Raw genomic sequence first — 19,374 nt, forward strand, 5'->3', positions numbered from 1 at the left:
ATGGAAAGGTAGAAAAAATCAGAAAGAGGAGCCTTATTAAAAGGTTGCCTTAGAATTGAGTTTTGATGGAAACTAGGAGATTCTAAAGTCAGCTTGGTGGCACAGTGGATAGAGCTCCAGACCTGGAGTCAACAAAACAAAACCAGAATTCAAATCTGGCTCTCGGGTCTCGCTTTGAGTGCAAGTCACTTAACTCTGTTTGCCTCAGTTTCCTCATCCATAAAATGAACTGGAGGGGGAAAAAAGGCAAACCATTCTAGGATCTTTGCCAAGAAAACTAAAGAGATTCTAAAAAAATGAAAATGAAAAAGTCAGTGGAAAGCCTGTGAGTGGAGGATAACCTAAATATAGTCATGGAAATGGGAGATGGGAAAATTACATACCTTCTTTGGGGCCTCAATCTGAAGGGTGACATTAATATCTAAGTCACATTCTTACCTTTAATTTATATATTAGGGGGAACGTCTGGCACGGTTTGGTTAGCTTTCATTATGGTTTGTTACAAAGAGCAAAGGAAGGAAGTTACAGTTGTCTCAAAGTTTCAACATGAATGAAGAACTTATATTTCTTTTAATGTATGGTCAAATTAATTGTCCCAGCAATGAATATAAGCTTGATTTGAAGTAAAAAAGATCTGGTTTCAAATCCTGCTTTTCACTAATTGTGTAACCCAAGGCAATTTACTTAAGCTCTCTGGGTCTCAGTTTCCTCATCTGTAACCAAAAGAGAGAGAGAGAGAGAGAGAGAGAGAGAGAGAGAGAGAGAGAGAGAGAGAGGATCTAATTAAATGCTTTCTAAAATCCCTTTCAGCTCACCACTTATAATTTAGCTTTCTTATAATAATTAAATCAACTCATATTTATTCAGCACTCTCCAGTTCCTGAAACATTTTTTCCCTAAGAACTGGTTAAGGCATTGCAAATTACCATTTTAAAGCAAGGAAGCTAGAGTCCCAAAGATGTACTGACTGACTGAAGTTCCTAAGATCTGCTGCTAAGAATCAGAATTCAAATTCAGCTCCTGTGGTCTGCCTCTGTCATTCTTTCCTCAATACCTCATAGATTCTCATTCTATTACTTTTTCCAGGTTTAAAAAAAGCTTGTTTCCTCTTCCCATAGTGCATATCATGTTTATCAAATTTTAAAGATTCCACTAAAAGAAAAGAAAATGATATTCTAAGGGACACCTTGGCTTTAGAAAAGCTTTCAGAAAAATTAGAACAAAAGGTTTGGCAATTGTCACTGTTGTAAAATTACCCATGCATATATCTGGTAAATAAAAACTATTAAAATATTTTTTTAAAAATACAAACTTCTTCACCCCCCCAAAAAAACCAAAACTTTCAAAGCTGTAACTATTAAAAAAATTTTTGGGAAGTAATTTCATAACAAGCTCCCTTTTTATCCTTTTGCCAAATTTTGCACTTCTCTCTTACTGAAGTGTACCATTGGTATTTGAACAGGTAGTTTCTACCTTTGAACCTGTTGCAATCAGGTACAAAGATTACTGAGGTGCCTTGTTGGCCACTTTTAGGGCAATGTAAGTGGCCTCCAGGTACAGTTGTTACCCAGGAACTGATATGTTGAAGACGTCTAGTCTTGAATGTCTTATTTAGATCGTCATAGCAAGCTTAGTGGGGCATATTTCCTGAACTCAGGAAAGAAGTATTCCTTTAAGGTAAGCTGCAATAAAATTTCCCTCCTGGTCTGAGGGGGTGTGTGTGTGTGATACCCTTTTCTCTATTTTCTTTTGTCAGAACTATAAAGCCTTAGGGTTAGTGATTACCAAGACTGAATGAAATCTAGAGTCAGAAGATCTGGGTTATAGTTCTGATTCTGCCCTCAACCACTGGGAGTATTTGGGGGGTGGTATGGATGGGTGACAGTGGCAAGTAACTTTTGCTTTTAGGAGGGGTGCTCTGGAAAATGAGCAGTTAGGTTGTTATTTCTATCGAATCCCATTTTTATAACACTCTAAGATTTATGAACTGTTTTTTTTTGTTTGTTTTTTTTACAACCCAGGAAGTAGTAGCTTAATTTTACAGATGAGAAAGCCAAGGAGTTGTGAAATTAAATGACTTGTTTATAGTCAAATAAATTCTTAAAATTGAATTTGAATCCAGGTATCTAGAGATAGTCTATTATTCTATTTACTATACTATGCTGGCTCTAAAATCCTTTCTAATTCTAAAAAGTGTGTTGACATTTTATGTATGAGTCTAAGAATTAATCTCTAAACTGAGTGGAGATGGTCATAGAAGGAAGAAAAGATATGTTGGGAATAATTCTCAGAAGTATTAGAATTTTCCATAAGTTCATTCAGTAATCCATGTGTTCAGATGGTGAGACATGTCGTTCAGTTGAAAGATTTCTGGATTTAAAGAATCTGGTTTTGAATCTTGAATCTGCCACATACTATCGTTGTGGGCCAGTCAATTAAGTTGTTTTTTTTTTTGATTAGGCAATTGGTAAGTAACTCTTGCAAGATCACACAGCTCGTGAGTTAAATATCTGAGACCAGAATCAAATTTTAAGATTTCCTGACTTCACTGGTGCTCTATCTAACTCAGCACTCTTGAAAGTCTTGGTTTTCCCTCTCTCTGTGAAAGAAAGATGGGCACGATGACTTGAGAGCTAGCTTTCCACTCTAAATTCCTGATCTCTGGCTGGAGAAAATAGAAACTTCCAGGAAGGAGTCTTACATTTGTGTGAAACTTTCTCTGACATGATTCTCTTCTAAATTTGAGCAATACTAAATGCAGAGGAAACGATATTGCAATTCTAAAAGATATATATATTTTTTTAATTAAGAAAACATAGGTCTGTAAATTAGAACACTTAATCCTTAAGTAGGAAACATAATATAAAGTTGCAGGATATTCTAACACTAGGGTAATTCTTTAGCATCCCAAGATGTCAATTGAAAAGAATCTTTAAAGAGTGTATCCAACTTTATTTTTAGAGATGAAGAAATGGGGGTATCAGAGGTAAAAACACTTGGAATTCATAATTCTCAGTTTGGTGTTTTGTTTTTGGTTTTTTGCTATGGTAATTGGGATTAAGTGACTTGCCCAGGGTCACACATCTAGGAAGTGTTAAGTATCTGAGGTTGCTCTATCCAGCCATCTAGCTGCCCCTACTGTTTTTCCTGTCATTCCACAGCAAGTTTTACCAATTATCAAGAATATACACCAACAAATAGTTGGTATTTCAGTTTTGATTCATAATGCACTCTCTTGGCTTCCTCTCTAAAAAAAAGAGCTATTTGAGCTTGAATAGATAGTTGCCAAATGGTCAGAATGATGGTTAGATTAGGTTAAATTGCACCTTCCTCTTCATCTTCCTCATTTTTTTTCAATCAGTTATTCTTCACACATAAAGACTGGTGTAGATAATCTCCATCATGCAGAGGATTTAGCAAAAGCCTTCTAGGCTAGACCTGATTTTAAGGTAGCATAACAATGTCTAAAGCATAGGTCTTTAATCGTTTTTATGTCATGGACCCCTTGGCGAACTTGGTGAAAACTATGGATGCCTTCTTAGAATCATGTTGTTGTTTTAATTAAAATATGAGAAAATGGTAAATATCAGTTAAAAATGAACAAAAATAAAGGTATTTTTTCCCTTCAAAGTTCACAACCTCCACTCCTTAAACTACCAAAGACCACTTGCAGATCTGAACCCTAATTGATTGGACATTTAGATTAAAAAAAAAAAAAAAGACAAAATGTACCATAATAAACTCTTTTTGAAAAAATAAGATCTGTGGGGGGAAAATGCGTTTATATTCTTGAATACTTCTGAGGTGGGTGTAGAATTAAAGAGGAGCTAAATTAAATTAAGGAGTAAATTAACCCTTTTACTCAAGAAAAGCTTCCTTCCTTCCATTCTCAATCAAAGGTTCTTATTTTTCTTCAAGCTTTCACATGCAAATCTCATTAGAGGAATGCCAGTGAGATCCCAATAAGATATGTTAATTGTCTAGTGAGGGGTGGAATGGAGATAAGGTGACGCCCAGTGGAAACGAGCTTAGAGGTGGGTTTCTGCCCACTTAGTCCCAACCTCCTAACTTTCTGCTGTACTAGTAAAGGCTGCAGTCGGCAATGGAGTAGCTGCTCGGATTCTCTAGGCAGGTGTGGCCCTGATAGCTGCAAGAAGTTTCTTGGCTCATAGTAGTGTGGTCAAAGGTCAGCTTTTCTAAGGCTCTTTTTCTTCTGTTCAAATACTAGCTAAGTGATCGACTGCAAAACCTGGTCTGTTCAACGTGGCTGGGTGAGGGGTGCTGGCGAGGGTTTTGCACTGGCAGGCTCGTTTGGGTTTCTAAGGCAGGAATCTGTTGGAAGTCTCTTAGGCAGGAGTTAAAAGGCTTAGCTGGGGATGACTTCTTTCCTGTCAGAATACTTCCACTTTCAGTTATAAAAGACCAACCAGGAAGTGGAGAGCCCTGGGTATGTAAGGGAGAGCTTTCTCATGTCTGACCTGTGTACACACGGTCTGGGGACAAATGGAGGGCGACCACCCCAGCTCTGACTCTGAGACTTGTCTGTCTGATCCCAAGGAAGAGATCTCCTGAACTTGGCCAGACCTGAGTGGGACCCAGGACTGAGGGGGAGGCTTAGGAGCCTAGGAAGGAATTCCCAGTCGGGTTGCCAGACTGATGCTGCTTCCACACCAGGTAAGGGCAACACCCCCAAGAGGTCTAATTTCACAAGGGCTCTTGTGAAAGTATGGGAAAGGTCTGTAGAGCAACCCTGATTCTCATTTTTCTGTCTCTTGTCTCTTCTTCCCTAACCAATTCCTATTTAGAGATTTTTGTGAAGCTTTGTTAATTAAGAACTACATCATGTGGAACTTGGGTTACTTGAAGTAAAGATGTGGAGAGGAGGGGGGAAGATCTGAGCAGTGAGATGATTCTGTTTTGGGGGGACAGAAATATATATATTTCAATATATGTATATATATTGGGGGGAGCAGTAAGAAACAATAAGGAAGCCAGGGTCAATTTTCCCTCATTCCTTATTTGTGGGCAAGCAGGATTGGACTTTAGTGTTTTGGGAGTTCAGGTACTAGTATTACTGATCTTGCAGTAGTCTGTGTGCTGTTCGTAGGATCTCCAGATGGAGAAAACCTCAGATTGTCTATATGTCTTAGCAATGAACTAAAGTTGATAAGTGGGAATGGTGGAGTAGTTGAATTTCCCTCACTCCCTTTCATTTTTTTCTCCCATTCTCCTGCTCCCATGGTGGGGGAGAAAATTAAAACATGATATCCTTACACCCTGGGGAAATTAGATTTCTAGAATCTTATCTGACTCAAGATATTATCATTTAAAATCCACAACTTTTCCAAGCATAGCTCAAGTTCAACCACTTGGATAAAACTTTCCAATAAGTCAACAAATGTTTAGTCCTTAGTATGTGCTAGTGTTAAGAATCTACTATGTGCAGGGATTATACAGACAAATGAAATAATCCCTGCCCTTGGAAAGCCTTAGACTTTTATTTGGAAAAATACATACATCTACAATAGCTATTTTCAGGATAATGACTTGGATAGGGGGAAGTCTTCTAGAAGCTTGAGTAGTAGAATTCAAGAAACATGTAGCAAGTAACATTTCAATTGGACTTTGAAGGAAGCTGAAGAGTCTTTAGATAAAGATGAGTGAACTTTCCAGACATGAAGGACAACCCTCGAAAAGGCATGAAGATAGGAGATAGAATGTCATGTGAGAAGACAGCAAGTTGGACGGTTTGGGCTCTAGTCTGTAAGAAGGGAAATAATATGATAAGCCTGGGGAGTTAAATTGAGGAGAGCTTGAGAAGGGTTTTAAATGCTTTACATAAAATTGTATTTAGTCTTAGCAAATAGGGCAATACAAAAACTTATTAAGCAGGAAAGTGACCTGTGCTTTAGGACTGTGATTTTTGGCAGCTTTATAAGGAAAAAGCTTGAAGTAAGGATCAATTAGGAAGTGATTATTAGGAGGTAAGGTGAGGTCAGAATTAGATTGGTAGTCAATTTATGAACTGGAGAAAAGAATCAATGATGTCAAGGTTTTGGCAACAGGACATTGGGATGATAGAATGAATGAATGAGTTAAAAAGCATTTAACAAATGTTTTCTGTGTGCTGGGCAAGTTCTGGGGACACAATTTCAAAAATGAGATAGTCAGTCCCTCCCTTCAAGAAGCTTTCATAGTAATAGGAATTGGTGACCAGAGATGTGTTTTGCAGTCTGGGAAGTGACAGGTAATAGTGTCCTAGGACTCTCAATTGACATATTCTTTCCAGAAACACTGGCCATATGAGGGTCAGGAATATATTCAGGTAGCAAGCTGAGTTAGGGCTGATTGACTTGTGAGATGGTATATTAAAAATTCAGGGGGTATTAGATAATACCCCCTAAGAAAAGTTAGTCAATTCTATGTCAAATTCTATGAAGAGATCAAGAAAGATGAAGATAAATTTCACCACTAAGAGATCCTTAGTAATTTGGGAGAGAGAATAGTTTTGAGTGAGGAAGGGCCCCAGATTGCAAGGATCTGAAGAGATGGACCAGAGAGGAATAGAGGCAACAAATGTAAAAAGCTTTTTCCAGGAGTTTGAAAAAAGGAAGAGAAAGATGGAATGATAACTTTAGGTGATTGTGAGGGTCAAATGAGGTTTAGTCTGGTTTTGCAGTAAGGCTCAGGGAAATAAATATATTTGCAAGAAATTTAGAAGGATCCAGGAGATAGGGAGAGATTCAGAATTCTCAGTAGTTCTAGCCTTTATTCAATTCATAAATAGTCTAATATTAATTAATGTAAATTTTTAAAATTTTTTCATCTATATTAGCCTTATTTCCATAATTAGACTGCAAGATTACTAAAAGCATTGGCTGCTGTGGCAGCACAGAGCACTGGTTTTCCTTTTAGTATTCAAATCATGTTCAGTTGATTTGTTAAGAGTAGTATGAATTTTCATTGCAAGAGAGTTGTGAATTCATTAATATGACTATTCCTTTCATCACTGCAATTTGTGACCACTTCACACTTTAGAATTGTGGTTCTCAAAAGTATGCCGTGGTTTACCAGTAAGTTTGCATTAAATATGCCCTAAATTGTATGGAATGGGATTCTGATGTGGTGGGCAATAAAGGGTTTCTTAGGTCATTCTCTGTGGAGCTAACCCTTCTTAAATTTTCCTAGCAATTTATACTTTTGGGTTCAATGTTATAAATAAATGGTTGGGTTCTTAATTCTCATTTCATAATTTTCTTTTCACTAATCTCATATCTTTCCCCAAGTTTTCCTCTGCCACTCTTTTTTCCTTCTTTAACTCTTGCAGGAATTCTTGTTGGGTTTGACTCCAGTTTACATCTTTCCTTTGAGGTTTTGCTTGTAGTTTTCATACTGTTGTCATCTTCCACATTTGTGTCCTTGTATTCCATGTAATTCCAATTTTTATGATGAAGTTCTTTTTTTATTACTTGCTAATTTTTCATGACTTTGAACTTTATGTTAAAGTTCTCTATTAAAGACTCTATTAGCTTGGTGGTAGGAATACACTGTCCCAAGCTTCAAACTTTGTCATGCTTTTATTTTCAGAGCTGGTTCTGAGTACTTTCAAGGTGTTATGACCTGGAGAAATGTTTAGTCACTGCTATCTTGATATTTCCTATGATTTTCATACAGAAAATGGCCTCTGCAAACTGCAGCCACAAGCACTAAGCATTCCTTTTAGTTGTGGCACTGTGGTCAGAGCATCAGGTCCCCTGCAGCCATAAGCATTCCTCTCTATTCTAGAATTGTGTCCAAGACTCTGCTTCCTTGTGACCCACCACAAGTGCTCCTTTCTTCCCTAGAACTGTGACATAGAACTCTGTATCAGTTGTAGAATAGCCAAATGGTACCAGGTTTTGCACCCAGTGCTAGCAAAGAGTCCCCTTAATTTTTTTTTTGCCCAACCCCTTTGCTATCTGTGGACCAAGAGCTCCTGAAGCTACTGCTTCTGCTTTCCCAGCAACCTCTGAAGCCCAATGCTGGTATCATCACAGAATTTTCTCCAGGCCAATCCCCATCCCATTGTCATAGACCTCTTCTGCCAATCTAAGTTATCTTATATGTCACATTCTGATCTTTTGTTAGGTCTGCCACTCTAATATTCAATTTGACATGTTATTTCATAGTTGTTAGAATTTGGCTGGGCTGCTTCCTCTACTCTGTCATCTTGAATATGTTCCCCAAAATGTTGAATTCTTATACTTTTTCTAAGGAGCAAATATTAAGCAGTCATACTGAGAAACTAGATAACTAAATAGGACCACCTCCCTTTCCAATTTAATTTTGTGGGTTTAAATTTTTTCATTATAAGAACAGTCCAGGAGGAGTTGTATCATTTTAATTAGTATTATATTTCATGGCCAATGAAGAATTTGTTTTGCTTATCTAAAAGTATTTATTTCAAGGGTTTTCTCAGTTGTTGTTTTTTTGTAGTTGTTGTTTTTGGGTGAGGAGGAGGTAGGAAAGAAAGAAAATTTTTGTTCATTGGAAAAAAGTAAATTAGAAAAGTAATCTATTTAAGACCAATATTCCCAAGAGCGAAGGAAATCCATAGAAGTGGATGGGAATGTAAGTGCTAAGGGGATAAATGGTTTATATCAAATAGGAAGCTAAATTTTGTTAAATTATGATGAATCCAGTTCAGTCCCTTTGCTTTTTGGGGCAGTTAAGTGTCTAAAACAGGAAATTGTAAACTTTCTAAGTAGAATTTCAAGGTTCTTGCCCTTATTCTTCTAGAATCTTACCAGGACAAATAATCAACTGATAGTCCTTTTACAGTGTCACAGATGGCAGGTCTCTTCCTCCAGCGAGTGGCTGGAGTACCTGGCAAAAGCAGCTGAGCAGAAAGCATCATTTAGTTATTACCCTCTGATGGAGAAGAGGGTAATAATTGCCATCTGTGGCACTGTCACATAAGGTTATCAAGACTCTGCTCAAGCATGATATTCCATACTGGATCCAAGGAATAGTAGGGTAGAATCAGTTCAGAAAAGGAGACACATACATTACTACTTATAGAATTTCAGTGGAGAAAAGGCTAGGCTACCAAATATTTTTGGGGGGCTGTTTCACCTGCCAAAGTATTAACGCATTTCCCTATCTCCTGTAATTGAGGTAAGGGAATGGGAAATAGCCTGTGACAAGGACTGTGACAGTTTGGAATCTGTACTTTGATTCTCGTAATCGGATCCCTGATCAGTGGTCAGACTAGATAGCACAAAGTCTGATACGCTATTAGGAAAAGAAAAACTCTTTCACAATACTTCACATTTAACACAATTAACATTGGCTTGGGTACCGGAGTGCAAGCCCAGTATTTATTTCTCCTATCTGATACATTTGATAAGATTCCTCCTTTTTTTCAGTGATTTCTTGGAATTGCTTAGCACTAGGCAAGGAAAAATCTTTGCTGTTTGTACTAAAGATAACCTCAAGATTAAGCTACCTTTCACTGATTTGAGTAGGATGCCTTAATGTTGTAAAACTGCAGGTCAAACCGAGGTGTTTGTTTTTTTGTCCCGTAGTAAGGGGAGTTTGTGTCTTATACCTTCTTAATTGCTCTAATATTTTAGATTATTTCACAGAACTTCAAACTTTGTTCTGCTAAATACCATTTCTAATGGTGGTCTGGGTCTTAGAACTATTCATGCAGCATACAAAATAAGGAATATTGCCTTCTCTAATTCTCAGCAAGGGAGGCTGGGCAGGTGATAATAGTTTAATAGATGAGGAAACTTATTTGGATAAAATGATTAAGGAATTGCCAAAACTCTGTCTCTTTACTTTTAGTCTCACTATATGAAAATATCTTTGAACTAAAGTTCACTTAAGTTATATTTTGCTCAGAGCCATAGAACCTAGTCAAATTGATATTCTCAACTTTTTATATGACTTAATTAGCATTATACTCTGGCCATTTGAGCTACCAGACTATTTTTATCATTCTCTGATGTGTCATGATGCTAACTAGGTTAGGACTTTTAAAAAATTTTTTTATTAAAGCTTTTTATTTAGAAAACATGCATGGACAATTTTTCAACATTGATCCTTACAAAACTTTCTGTTCCAAATTTTTTCCTCCTTCCCCCCTAGATAGCAGGTAGTCCAATACATGTTAAATGTTAAAATATATATTAAAACCAACATATGTATACATATTTATCTTGCTGCAAAAGAAAAATCAGATCAAGGAGGAAAAAAAAACCTGAGAAAATCCAAGCAAATATCAACAGAAAGAGTGAGAATGCTACATTGTAGTCCACACTCAGTTCCCACAGACCTCTCTCTGGATGTAGATGACTCTTTATCACTGAATAATTGGAATTGGAATTGAGTCATCTCATTGTAGAAGAGAGCCATGTCCATCACAATTAATCATGTCTTGTTGCCATGTATGATGATCTGGTTCTGCCAGGTGAGGATCTTTATATAAGAATTCCATTCTTATAAATTCTTGGATCTGTCTACACCAGAGGTTCCCAATCCCTTTTTATTTATGTACTTATTTATTTGTTTGTTTAGTATTTTTCCACAGTTACATTCAATACCATTTTTTTAAACATTTGTTTTTAAGATTTTTGAGTTCTAGATTCTCTGCTTTATCCTTACTCATAATTAAGAAACCATATATGAAGTTATGTTAAACATTTTCATAAAAGTAATGTTGTAAAAGAAAAAGTAGATCTCTTAACCTAATGGAAATAAAAATCCTTAAGCAAAATTGAAGAGAATGCTCCAGAAAAGGATATGGATAGGATTTTTTTTTTTTTTTTTTTTGAGGCTGGGGTTAAGTGACTTGCCCAGGGTCACACAGCTAGGAAGTGTTAAGTGTCTGAGACCAGATTCGAACTTGGGTCCTTCTGAATTCAGGTCTGGTGCTCTATCCACTGCACCACCTCACTGCTCCATGAATAGGATTTTTTATCATAACTCCTTCAGAGTAGTTGTAGGTGAAGATACTATTGAGATTAAGAAAGTTATTTACAGCTGGAGAACTCTTTTAACAATTTCTTGGACTTCTAAATGATAATTTTTTCAGTAGCTTTTAAGAAAATGTAGGACAAAAAGCAAATATAACAAATTTGAATTTAATTAAATATCCATGTTTATTAGGAAAAGGTTATATGAGACTTGACTATACAGGAAGTTATGGGGTTTTTTGAGAGTTATTTAATTAAATGAATTAAATGAAGTGTACTTCACAATGACTTCCCCCTAAGTCTAAGGCCCACTGTTCTATGCCAGTGAAGGGAAGAATGAAATCGCACATATTATCCCCAAAATGATCTAAATGATCTAAAATTACTTTTAGCTACAGAATTATATTATATTATTACTTATATTCCTAAAATAACATTTTCCTAAGCATAATTTTTCTTAAAGTTCAAAACTAATTTGTCTTTCCTGAGCATATATAAGTAGACAGAAGAAAGAAAGGTAGTCTAAATAATGTTATAAAAGGTCATAAAAAAAGTAGCTTAAAATATATTTTAAACATTCTACCAATACACCATAGAGCAGAAAATCAGGGTTCAGTTGATTCTATAAGTTGATCCTTGAACACAACACTCAAATCTAGATTTCCGGGTAAAGTAAATCTCTTCTCTTACTTTCTTCTAGCTTAGGGAAATATCAAGGGTGTCAAATTTTAGGGGACAAAGAAACTCTTGAAATTACTTGAAGTAGGGCAGCTAGGTTACGCAGTGGATAGAGCATCGGCCCTAAAGTCAGAAAGACTTGTTCGAAGTTTGGCTCAGATACTTAACACTTCCTGGCCGTGTGACCCTGGGCAAGTCACTTAACCCCAATGGTCTCAACAAAAAACCAAAAGGAATTGCTTGAAGTATATAGGCAAGACATATAAAGCATACTAAGCAATGGCAGGTGCAGCCAGATGGTGCAATGGATAGAACATTGGGTCCAGGAGTCAAGAAGTACTAAATTCAAATATAGCCTTAGACACTTATTAGCTTTGTGATGCTGGGCAAAGTTACTTAACATTTATTTGCCTCGGTTCCTGATATGCCAAATAAGGAAACACTGAAGAAGGAAATGGCAAACCACTCCAGTATCTTTGCCAAAAAAAAAATAAAAAAAATAAATTCCAAGAACAAAGGCCATGGGGTCACATAGAATTGGATAGAACTGAAAGGCAAATGCCTGCTGCTGAAATAAATTCACATTGGAATTTTGAGATTTTAAAATCTTGGGGATGTACCTATGCAGATCCACTGAAGACATACTGAATGTATGTGAGTGCTTTTAAATAGTAAATAGTCATATAAAATCAGTCACGTGATAGTAAAAAAAAAATCCATTTTTCTTCACCTCTAATGCAGATGATAATCTCTGCATATCTTATGAATGAAAAAAGCATTTAAGTACTTACTAAGTATCAAACAGGAATTGCAAAAATAAGATAGTTCCTGCTCTAATGAAGAAAGTTGTCTTGAGGAGATGGTGAATAAGATATTAGAGCTATCAATTGATATGCCAGAGGCAATAGTAGATTTGATTATGATTTTCTTAGGAAAAAAATGTGGGATAAAGAAAGAAATAGGGCATCCTTTAAGGCGATACAATTTGCCAGGTTAGTAGAGTTCAGGCTCCTCACTAGTTAGTATTCCACATCCCCAAAGTAGGAGTTTCAGGATGGGCAGAGTCTCTAGATCATGAAAGTTATTGAGAGAATATTTTAGTGACAGATTGGATGGCAAAAAGATAACCAGGTTATAAGCACAGTTGGGATAAGCTAACCTGCAAATAAGAGCTACCATGGCCCAAAACTTGAAGCAACCAACTAGTGATTCTGGGGATTCAACAACATTATTTCTCAAGCGTCTGTCACAAGGCCCTTACTTGAATCCTTTGCAGATTGCTGAGACTTATCAGAGATTGTGCCCTTGTAATTTATTGCTTATGAGGACCTAACATCATCTCCAGGCTATTTTGAGACAATGGAATAAGGCTTTAGTGGAAGAAACTATTTTCCAAGTACACCATGGGAGTGGGGAAGGAAGTAGAGAAGACAAGGAGCAGCAAATACTGTGGATGGATCAGTGCTACCCATCCCACCTTCTTCTGCTATCTACTGATAGTGAAAAAAAGCTCATGTACAATTGTAACCCTATATATTCATGATTGAGAATCTTTAAATACAAAAAGAAGTTTGATTGTGCATGTGTGTTCAGCAAACAGCACATGAGTGAACTATAAAAGCCTCCTTCACTTTTTTTTTTTTTTTTTTTAATAAGGCTTATATCTTCCCCAGTGCGATATGTATGTACATATAGTATAGGGAAAGTAGCTGAACTTAGGAGCACCATGGATGTTTGCCTACTTTAGGAAAGTAAAACTAGTTGGTTGATAAATCTTTACCCACCAGAAAGTGACCTAAATGAAGGATAACTTTAAGTGATTTGGAGGCTTTATTTAAAATCCCTCAAACTGGACCCAACTTGCTTGACCTTTGATGCAGATAACTGCAGCCTAAAAGTTCACCTTTAGCGGGCCACATCTCTTTTGGTCCCATGACTCATCTCTCAATTTTGCTCTGGTTTCTTATCTTTAAGAAAAACAAACAAATGCTTCCCCCCCAGCTGTCAGAGAGGCTGGGTCTGAGCAGTATTTTGTAAAGCATGGGGAAATGTGAAATGTCTGCCTGTCAAAAGTGGGTTTTGGTGGTAGTTGTAACACTTTCTGGGCTTTCATACAAAACACTAGTTGACAGTCACCACTATAGCTTTGAGGTATCTAGGGCAATACGAGATAATCTAGGATTATTAGGTCTCTGACTTACTTTGAAAAATCATGTGGTTGGTACTTTAAAAATCTAGGCAACTTTTTGCTATGTCCTCAACTTTTTTCTTCCATTTCCTTTGAGAATGAGGGTATACAGTGCCTTCCCAGCAACATTTATTTTCTATTTAGAAATGCTAACATGGTTAAGATTTGGTCTTTTGAACTTTGAATAACTTATTCTGGAATGGTTATTTTGGGGAAATCTCCACTCTGACGTTATTCATATTAGTTCTGTTTTTGTGAAAAGGAAGAGAGACAGAAGCAGAGATGGGGGTGGAGTGGGGAGAGGGAGAGGGAAAGAGACAAAAAAGAAGAGAGTGAGAGAATGTATAATTTTATAATCTTTCACTTCACCAAAGAAATCACTCCAATTCAAGGTAGGTATTTATCTTTGAACTGGATTCCTAAGTTAACCAGGTAGCCCTGAGCTATTTTACATTCTTTGTCCTTTAAGGAAAAGATAAATCTACTCCAGCCTGCTTTGTTCATAATACTTAATTAGGTCATGTCACCTTCTAATTTTTTATCCTTTCCTTAGCTATTAGACTGCAGCAGAATATACCAATGGACCTAAGAGAGGCAAGCGTATCCAGTCAAGTTAATTCTTTCTTCTCTGTTCCTTTCTTCCCTATCTGGACCTTCTAATCTCCCACCCCACCAAGATCCCTTCCCCAGCTTTTCAGCTTCTTTTTATCAGGATGTAAGTTCCTTGCAGGCAGAGACTGTTTTTCCCTTATATCTGTATTCCCAGAGCTTTGCTATGCCACCTATCAACTAATGAACTTAGAAATTGGGTACTCAAGGAAAATCTCCCCACAGGTCCAATAGTCTTCCTTAATACCAAGGAAATTGCTCCAAAGACTATTTGATATATCTTTGCTCATAGGCCTAGATAAGTGGGAGCTGTTCCATCAGGACTATTGGACCTGAGAAGGATTGATTAGCAACCTAGTAATATAAATAGAATTGTAAGCATTCTTGACCACAGAAAAGGACAAGAAGGCCATACAACTTATAGGTAGTAAAGAGATTGAGACTAGAAATTGAAACACATAGATTCCCTGACTATGCCATTAATTAATGGACTTTAGACCAAATAATTGGTGTTCTCTTCCTCGGCTTTCTTGACTGTCCTATTTAACTCACAGATTTGTCTGTATCAAACAAGACATGTAGGAAAGTTGTAACTGTAACATAGTAAATTCAATAGTCAGATCAGTATTATGGATAAAGGGTTAGGAAGGCCTGGGTTCAAGTCTTAGCTCTGGGAAAATCCACGCTGCCCTTTATTGCTCCCAGATAACTTTCTAGGACTATAAATTGTAGAGTAGTTGCATTGGCAGTGGGAATTTTATTCACTGGAAATTCCTTATAGCAATGAAAAATTAAAGGTTCAATTTTCTGTCAAAAGTAATAAACATAAGATTATGACTTAACTCCCCTCCCTAGGAGGAAATGATAATCTTTCTTAGAACTCCAATAACACACCGGATCTTTCTCCTATATATTTATCACAAAATAACTTTTCTCCCATAAACATATAAATGTCTCCTCTTCCCAACCAGACTTTAAAATTCCTGGGATACAGAGGCTACACAGGGCTATGTATTGATTCTACATTTAATAACATTCATTTATATTAATCTTACTGTAAAGATAACCACACTTTCAAGACTTCATGTATGGATAGCTTCCTTTTCCTGCCAAATGATTTACACGTCTCTTTCTTTTCCAATGAAAACAAGATATGAAGGATAATCTGTGGGTTCATTTTCTTTGCTTAGGTCAAGTTAATTGATTATGTTTAGTTTCCATGCCATTTTCTGATGTTGTCAAACTTTAACCAAAGAGAAATCAGTCTCTGGATAGATTGAAACAAAACAGAACTTGTCTAGTACAAGGCCCTTGGGCTTACTAAAGCATTGTCTCTTGCAGAACTATATTGCCAATTATTATCTAGTTTCTTCCTAGCAGCAGTAAATATGCAAAGGAGATAAAGAAAAAATGTGGATGTCTTGCCTAATATTCATGTAGTGAACATAAACCAGAATCAAAGGCTCTTGTTGCCTTGTAGATACAACACTGAACTTGGAATCAAGAAGTCTTGAATTCAGATTCTGCAGCTAACTCATTTTGTAACTATAGGAAAATCTCACTGTACTTTGGGCAATTCTAGGTCCCACATACTAATGCTCCAATACTCCCTAGTTTGCTCCCCTTTCCCTACCACCCCTTTTTTTTTTTGCTACCTGAGGAATAAATTCACATGTATCTCATGCAGATTCACCAGCTAGACACTATTCTCCACTGTAGAATATTTGGGTTCTGAGCCTTTTTGATTACTTCTAAAATATAGAAATTTGTAATATGGAAGACTGTATTCTGTACTTGGTGGTAGGGAAAACTTGGTCACTGGTCTCTTTTTTTAATGAGCTTTTTTTGGTCACCACTGGATAAGCCTGTACATGTAAAAAAGAAGCCAATTAGAATTAAACATTCCACTTTCTAGACAACAGAGACATCTTTTTCTCTAAATTACAATCTAAAACTCATTGTGTGAAAAATAATTAGCTATTCAATCTTAAAGCAAAAATAATTGCCATGTCCTTTAAAAGGATCACAAAGCCAGTGTGACTGCATGTAAATATTGAGCTTCACTTCCTACCAATAGCTTTCTCTTTGTCTCCCTCCCTCTGCTAATTCCTGTCTTTTCATCGTTACAGAATTCTCCATATTATACAATATAATTATTAAGGTTCACTGACTAGAATGTTCCCCCCAAATACACAAATCTGATACCAACATTTTCTAAGATGGCACAAAAATATGCTATTATGACCTTACTTAGCTCTAAAAGTAGTTTAACTGATATTAGATTCACTATGAATCTTCATTTGCAGATTTGCCAATAAAATATATTGAAGCAATTGTAGTAAATTTAGAACTTGAGGATGTAGACTGAGTTCTGGCTCTGTTACTTAAAATTTGTGTGACTTTGGGCAAGTTGATCTTTCAATTTGAAATGAAAGATATTAAAGTGACTATAAAATAGGGAGCCTTTCCCTCTTTATTTGATTTCTTCTGGCAGTAATTCACTTGGGTCAAAAAGCACATCTGTTTAATAACTTTTAGTGTATAATTTGTAATTGCTTTCCAAAATGGTTGTACCCATTCACCAGGTACTCCAGTGCTATACCAATGTGTCCTGTCTTCCTGCAGCTCCTCCAACAATTGTAATTTCTTTTTTTAACTTTTCATTTGTGGGTCTCGTATTTCTCTGATTAGTGGTGATTTGGAGTATTTTTTCATATTGTTCCCTTGAGAAATATCTACTCATATCCTTATATTTTTTTAATCAATTGTGCAATAATCCCTTTTTTATAAATCTGAATCAGTTCCTTAATATATCTTGGAAATAAGATCTTTATTAGGGAAATTAATTAATGATTTTTTCCAATTATCTCCCTTTAGTAGTTTTTAATTTTATATAATTGAAAGTATCTATTTTATCTTCTATGATCCTCTCCTTTTTTGTTGGTTATTAATTTTTCTCCTATCCATATATCTGATAGTTATTTCCCCCAATGTTCCTTTAGTTTTTTCTTGATTTTACTTTTTATCTATAGTTCACATACAAATTTAAGTATAAGGATTTCTTTTCTAAAATACTACTAGAATTATGTAAATCTCTTTTCATTTGGCCCTGAAGTCAGGACAACATGAGTTCAAATCTGTTGTCAGTTAATACTTCCTAGCTGTGTAACCCTGGGCAGGTCACTTAACCCCAATTGCCTCAGCAAAAACAAACAAACAAAAAAAAATGAATTAACGATATTTCTGTAGACAATGTGGTCATATTTAATAATGCTTTTTGTTCAGCCAGAGTATCATAATTAATGGGTACAAATTACAAGAGAGTGATATCTTAGCTTCATTTCTAACTAGAATGATCTATCAATGGATACACTGTCCTGGAAAGCAGCTAAATTAAGAAGATGCTAAATGATCATGTCAAGAATACTTTGATTCCTGTTTTTCATAGGGGTTAGTTTAGAACTCTAGAGGGTCCTTTCCAATTCTGAATCTATAACTTAAGAAATCATAAATCTTAAAACTTAAGAAATCAGGAAGAACTGTAATACTGAGCAAGTCATTTAACATCTTTTGACCTCAGTTTCTTTATCTTTAAAATGAAGGAATTAAAATCTTTTGAGAATGCTAAATCTATGATATGAAACTATAAATATGAGGACAGGAAGTACTGAGGTACAACTGGGAAAAAGTAAATATAGGTGTTTACATTTAGATGAGAAATTCTTACTCTGTATTCCATGAACTTTTGATTATTTCAAAATAGTTGGTTTCCTTTGTAATCCTGTGCATTTCATTTTATGCATTTATAAACATTATTCTGAAAAGGATTTACCAATTTGCTAAAGGAGTCTGACTTAAAGTTAAGAACTCTTGTTTAAGGTAGCAGGTTGCTTGGTTTCTGGATTAACCAGAATGTATTTATTGACAAGACAGAAAAGAAGAGAAACATTTCTATCTCTGTTTTAAACAGTCTTTTTGACTAAAGAAAAATTCGATAGAACCTTTGGAGAAGAGAAAGACATCCTTAGCAAAAAGGGTTTCAGCTATTTCAGAGACTGTAAAGTTCTTGAATTGTGAGGGACCAGTCATCTGCTCAATTATAATCCTTCTCTGGGAGGAGATCGGTAAAATCTTTTCATCTGAGCGCAGGTTTCTTGGGAGCTCTGAATCTCCTCCAGCTCTTGTCCTTCCCCAAATCAGACTGGTCTCCTTTCAGCCTGCCTGGCGTCAAAACTCTATCCCAGAGTTGATTCTCTCAGACCCAATGCTGCCCTTCTTTTATCCTCCCAGAGAATAGGCAGGTGAGAACTCAATGGGGCGTGGGGAAATACTTCCACCAATGAACTTGTTCCTCTAAGAATTCCTAAGGAGTAAACTCCCTTTAAAGGCCTGAACCAAAGGTCTGAGCCAGAGAACTGTCAAGTCAACCTGAGTTCTCACCTTGTCACTGTCCAGACAACCTGAGTTCTCACCTGGTAATCCTAACAAGAGAATCTGAAACCTAGGGGACTGGGAAGGATGAAGGCAACCAAATATCGAAGTTTTCTGACAGGATTGCCTGAGCAGTGAAATCTAACTAGTTAACTAATTAATCAAGTATAGCTCTTTATTTGCAAGACTGATGGAAAATATAGTCCTTCCTAGCTGGGAGGAAAAACTGAAGGATCCTGGGATGTGGAAGCCAGATATAGAAAAGATCTAGAAACTTTTCAATGCTTGAAGAGAAAAGAGGGGCCCTAAGGCATGGGGGTTCAAGATGAAACTTCAAGAAGACATGAGCAATGGGAGCCTCTTCTAATCTGTGGACTCAATTAACAAGAGACTCATTTTACAAGTTCCCTATTACTGCTATGGGGATCTGGTGTTCTCTCTCAACTTTGTCTGCTTCAGATGAACTGGCATCTCTTACTCTCAAGAGTTTCCTGTTCTCTTTTGTTG

General features: G+C 36.3%; 1 protein-coding gene across 7 annotated transcripts in view; it reads left to right on the top strand.

Moving 5' to 3' along the window:
* The first annotated feature begins 1,517 nt into the window (after nucleotides 1-1,517).
* The window catches only part of ACSL5 (acyl-CoA synthetase long chain family member 5), a 50,351-nt gene continuing 32,494 nt past the window's right edge, over nucleotides 1,518-19,374 (top strand). Inside the window, exons 1-2 of one of the 7 annotated variants that reach the window (XM_074295604.1) lie at nucleotides 1,518-1,677; nucleotides 4,558-4,674. The gene's annotated coding sequence lies outside the window, so the exon portion shown is untranslated. The other 6 variants (XM_074295606.1, XM_074295605.1, XM_074295607.1 and 3 more) reach the window with 6 other exon arrangements.

Source organism: Sminthopsis crassicaudata, chromosome 2 (assembly GCF_048593235.1).
Source record: "Sminthopsis crassicaudata isolate SCR6 chromosome 2, ASM4859323v1, whole genome shotgun sequence".
NCBI lineage: Eukaryota > Metazoa > Chordata > Mammalia > Dasyuromorphia > Dasyuridae > Sminthopsis > Sminthopsis crassicaudata.